Source organism: Hordeum vulgare, chromosome 7H (genome assembly GCF_904849725.1).
Source record: "Hordeum vulgare subsp. vulgare chromosome 7H, MorexV3_pseudomolecules_assembly, whole genome shotgun sequence".
Lineage (NCBI taxonomy): Eukaryota > Viridiplantae > Streptophyta > Magnoliopsida > Poales > Poaceae > Hordeum > Hordeum vulgare.
Window position 1 is genome coordinate 304,847,510 of NC_058524.1, and position 6,000 is coordinate 304,853,509.

Consider the following 6,000-nt stretch of genomic DNA (forward strand, 5'->3'; position numbering starts at 1 on the left):
AAAACCATATGAAGTTGAGCCGACTTCCATTACTTCGGTTTCGATGAAAACTATTGGGAATAAAATTTTTGTTCTTTGTTAAACCACTTCCAACTTACGAAGCCAAGTTGCTTGTATAGACTTTGCTCGGTCACGACCTTTGATAATGCTGGATCATGATTGTTGGTGACGCTAGGTTAAAAAAACTTTACTCCAGTTGACTTTGATAAAAATATTGGGAATAAAGAAATCCGTGTGATACTGAGTCGGTCTTTCAATGGTTCAGCTAGATAGAAATATGTTGAGACGGTCTTTCAATGCTTCAGCTCCACTTTAAAATTGATCGCTTGAGCATGTTCTTCCTATCTCTTTTTTATCTCCACATTACCTCTAGCCCCCAAGCTCAGAGTATATCAGTTCATGATGACTTGGTGCTTCGGGAAGAAAAATATCTTGGCTGTGTAGCCACCAAGTGTCGGGTTGTCATGCGTTGAGCAGCCTGGGACTTGGAATTGTCTTGTACTCTTATAAAGCTTCAGCTGGTGTAGCCCCGAAGGGCCTGGTTGGTTTTGCTTGCAACAACCTGGGACTTCTGAACTAGGTTTTGAATGTTATAGATAGATAGCTTTGGAGAAATCCGAGTTATCATCTGAGTCACCAGATATGAGATGAATGTCTTGAATTTCACATGTGTAGCCCCCAAGAGCCGTCTCATCAGTGTGTGATGGGTCGGTTCTTCAATTTGGACCTCATAATACGTTAACCAGTTGAATACTGTAGCCCCCAAGTGCCGGGTCGCATGCCTCTCGCGACTTGGGACTTCTCAAAAATTTGATCCGAGTAGTGTTGCCCCCAAGTGTTGGGTTTTCTCCCTGTAGCGACTCGGGACTTACATCTACTTCTCCTTTTGAAAACAAAAACATCATAAGATGTAGCCCCTGAGAGCCGGCTCATCAGTATGTGATGGGCCGGGTCTTCAATGAGACTAGTCAAAAATTACTATGCATTAGCCCCTAAGTGTTGTGGTGCATGCTTGCAGCGACATGGGACTTTCATACTTGATGTAATCTTGATTTGAGTAATGTAGCCCCCAAGTGCCCGGTCGTATGCTTGCAGCGACTCGGGACTCTATGAGAATAATACAACTTATCGTAATGTACGCCACAAGTTGTGTGGAGCTTATATTAATCTGATTTGAATGAATCCTTAACCGTGGTTGTAATGTAACCCGGTATTTTATCATTTGTACGAACATACTGGAATAATACCATTGTCCTTGAGGTGAAATCCTTGCTCGTGGTTTATGGTGCAACCCGACAAATATATACTTGAGAAATCCATAAATGTTATAGTTTACTACAAAGCACATGTTGAGGAAATCCCAGAGCCGGTCAATTAGATGACCCAGCATTATAACTGAAGGCCAGCTCAGCAATATGTAATATACCAGCTCAACAATATGTGAGAAACTGGCTTTTCGAGAATATTTATTTCTCCTGAGCTGATTTCAAAAACCCCAATCATTTAACACTAGTCATGACACACCATGATGAAAATCTAGTCAGTTTTGGCTCTCAAAAACTTATTTGCCCCTGCAAAAGTTTATGTTGTAACCTAGATTGAAGACCGGCATGATATGTATGTATGATGCATGATGCAATGCAGGATCGGCATGATATGTATGTATGATGCATGATGCAATGGAGGATGATGTATGATTGAACTGGTCATAATATAACTGCAGCTTTCGTGACCTTGTCATTCATGATGAGCCGGTAAAAATAGTACTTGTACCTGAAAAGTTAGGAGGTAATATCTTGTAGAAATAAAGCATAACTAATAGGCCGGCTTAGTGAGACACGGTAAAAGAGACCGGCTTTCGAGTCTCAAGTCTTGCTTCAATGAAGCGGGTGTGATAACCCATGGTTTATCCTACTGCAGTATGCCGGCCCTCACGTGACCTAAATCAATGTTTTAACCTTGCCAGTTCAGCGTCCATATTGGATTGATTAGACAAGAGTACATGGGGTCACCTGATCGGAGTCACATCAAGCATACAGGTAGGTATAACCATTTTGTAGCGTGTTTGCCGGATCAAGAGGCTAAGAAAGCTAAACTAGTTGAGTTGGAAGCCCTCAAGTGACCTATGATCATGGAAAAGCTCGGCATAGGATTGCAGAAGACAATGCTAGAATCTGAGGTCCAGATAAGCCGGCTTGATTCCATTGATCATAATTTGATAATATGATGATCTAGTAAAAGAGGATACATGTGTTTGAACAGCACATCATGGCAGCTAGTCATCTTTGGCAAACTTTACTTTTTCGCCCATAAGGCAGGGCATCCATGTTTGAATTGTGTATCGTGGAAGAAAGTTCTCGTTGGCAACATTTAACTTTTCACCAATATGGCAGCAACCCCAGGTCCAGGTTGTCTTCCTTGGAGTGACCCGGAGTTCTTGAATTTGTTGAAAATAGCCAAGTCTGGTGAGTCATGGTTGTGTAGTCCTCGAGTATTAAGTCGACTCGTGGAGGTGGCTTGAGAGTCTTCATACTTTGTTGTGGCATAAGCCAGCATAAGGTTGACGACTGAATGATGGAATTAAGTGAGACTGGAGACGATTTTGGCAAGTTGATGATCTTTGTGATGCTCATCGTATATCTATGGCAAGTCTTCATGGCCAAATTGAATTCATATACCACGTGACCCATTCTTTGTTATTCTCCTGTAATCCGGCTCTCCTGAATCCTCCAGGGCTATATTTGTTTTTCTTTGTCGTTGGATTTTGAATTACCGGCTCAATGTTGGTCGGCTCAAAGTGTAGCATCTCTAGGGATTTTTCCTTCATGGCAGACTATTCCGTTTCCTTTGATATGTTCAAGTAGAATGTATCGCTAGGATAACAGGCAAATGCGTCTATCCATTGGGTAAAATGGCGAGTGTTTTGGCGATGTTGCGTAAGACATGATTTCGGATGTCACTTTTTCCTTTGCTTCAGTTGTTGTTGAAGGAGACGGATCGCGGGGGCGGCTTGCATGTGTCCATAGGGCGGCTTCAGCGAGTAGGCGTAGCTCTAGCGTGTTAATGTAGACTGGACCGCGGGGCAGCGGCTTGAGCGCGACCATTGGGCGGCTCGTACGGGCGTATGTAATCCGGACGCGTTGATGTAGGTGTGGGAGTCAGCCGCCGCGTTTGAAACCTGTGAGGAAAACAAGCGAGCCGTGGCGTTGCAAACCGTCGCGGACGGCGAGTCGGACATGACGTTGTAAGCCAGCGCGGATGGCGAGTTGGCTGCGTAATTTGTAAGATGGCGGGGACGGCGGGTTGGCCGCATCATTTGGAAGCCGGTGCGGACGGCGAGTCGGACGCGTCCAGTTGATGTAGATCGTACCGCGGGGGGCATTTTGCACGCGTCCATTGGAAGAGGTGGTGTGGATGGAAGACGGCGCATGATACTATTGGTGCGAGGTCCATATCCGCAATATTATATCACCATTGTAGTTAGCACTTGTCGTGCGTACAAAAATATTGCAGACAAACTAATTGTTTTCAAAATTAAAGTTATACTAATAAAATAAATAAGGTGGATAGCCCCTCGTATTTTTCACGAATGGACGTCATAAGGTTTCTGTCATATTTGATATAGACTAGGTCGCGGGGCGGCTGCTCGCGCGGATCCGTTGGACGGTTCGAGCGAACAGGCACGCCACTGACGTGATGATATAGACCGGGCCGTGGGGACGGCGGCTCGCGCACATCCGTTGGGCAGCTCAAGCGAGCAGGTACGGCACCGGCGTGATGACATAGACGCGATAGTCGCTTGCAGCATCTAAAACCGGTGCAGATGCGAGTAAGACACGGTGTTGTACATTGGTATGGATACGCGAGTCGGCCACGATGTTCTAAACCAGTGCGGAAGCACGAGGCGGCTGTGGCGCTGTTGATGTTGACCGAGCTGCGTACACGCAATATAATAACACTTTTGTACTCAATAATTATACTGCATAAAAATATGTAATGGTACAAAGTAATTCTTCTTGAATAAATAATGTGTATGAAAAAATAGGGGAGGAGGATAATACCTGATATTTTTTATCAGAAGAAACGTGGACGTGCTGGATAATACTCGAGACAGTCGGATGAAAAACATAACTTGCATAGACGTACGTCTAATTCCGGCTCGTCCTATGTTAGCATCAACAACCAACTCCTTTTTTTGTTTCGCCGGAGTCGCATCCGAGCTGTCAGGAAAACATGCTCAAACTAGCACTTTTTCTTTGGATAATCTTGAGGCTTCACGTCGGCAAACCAGCATATCCGATTAGGTTTGAAATTCCGTGTTTTGTGGCTTTTTGTGAGGTTCCGCCAACGAGTAGTCAAATCAGTGCGTGTAGTTTTCTGCTTTGTGGCTTTTTGTGAGGTTCCGCCAACGAGTAGTCAAATCAGTGTTGACGAATTGATCCGAGATGAATTAGACTAGCAAGTACTCCCTTCGTTTCTAAATATAAGTCTTCGAAGAGGTTTTACTATAAAATTATATACGGATGAATATATACATATTTTAAAATGTGTATTCATTTATTTTACTTCGTATGTAGTCACTTAGTGAAGTCTTTAAAAAGACTTATATTTAGGAACGGAGGGAGTAGTACTTTGCTTTTCGTATTGGGATTGGACAGTACTGGACGTCGGCGCGCCGTTTCGAACGCTCACGCCCGTCCAGCATAGCCATGATCTTTCATCGTCAGATTTCCTCTCTCGTCCTTAATCTCAAGCCAATGAGTGAGCACCTCGCCGGCCATCCTCGTCCAACGCGCAACGGCGCTTCCAATCCCTCCCCTCTCCCGCTACCTCCCGGCGGTCGAGGGGTCCTTCTCCCGTCGCCCCCTTTCGCCGGACGTCCTTGTCACCGGTCGCCCTTGTAGAGCCAACAAACGCAAACACCTTGCCGGCCCTCCTCGTCCAAAAACACTTTTTATATGTTTTGTTGCAGCCTTTTTCATCAACAGTTGTAGTAATTTATGTCAACGGTTATAGCATTCCGTCATGGCAATGACCGCTTGCAGCTTTTTATATGCCTGCTTGAAGCTTTTTCATCTAGGTTTCAAGCTTTCTCAAAAAGCCGTTGAAGCAATTTTGGGTGACGTTTGCAACACTTGTATACGCGTTGGCCGGGCATGGCGGTAGGTGACAAGGACGACGGACGGAGGCTGGATCCGGCGATGCGGACGGTCGACGGGGACGGGAACTGGTGATGCGGGCGGCCGACGGGGACAGGGACCGACGATGTCATCGGCAACATCGCAGGGGCGTCCAGATGATGGGTCCCTTCGGCAATGCGCTCCATCACACATGAGAATCGCTTTGCCAGGATGAGAGAAGATCGGATGGATCGCATGTGTTCGGCCAAATGTTCGGCCGGCGCGCTGACGGAAACATTTCCCATTGAGATTTGATCTCGCCGTTGTATCTAGACAGATCGTGTGTGGTGTAGTCACGCAATAGTGGTTAGGCGTGACGCGTTGTGTACGCAATAGTGGATAGGCGTGACGCGTTGTGTACGCACCCGAGGGCATCTCTGCTCGCCAATTGCATATGGCTTGTTGCTCGGACATACCACTTCTAGTTTTTCACGTTGAAAAGAGATCAATCAGCTTTGGGAGTTGTGCACTTGGGAGTTGTGCGCTTGGGAGTCCTGCACATGTACTCCTAGTTTCTGTATTCCTTTGTTTTACGTACTCCCTCCGTTTCGGTGTATAAGTCATCTTACGGAAACCAAATAACCCCAAAACACTTAGGCACGGTGCATTAACTTTCATCCCTTTTTTGTTTTTTTGACATGAATAAAGGAATCAACCAATAAGAGACGTGGAGTATTGCTACTGCAACAACAGACCTTCCCTGGTACGGCGCCAGGAATCCTACTGCTGCGACTACGCCTTTAGGGACTTCCTTGACAAATATGCAAAGGATTCCCCCGTGGCCTTGGAGCCTTGCGTTGGTGTTCCCTCGAAGCGGAAA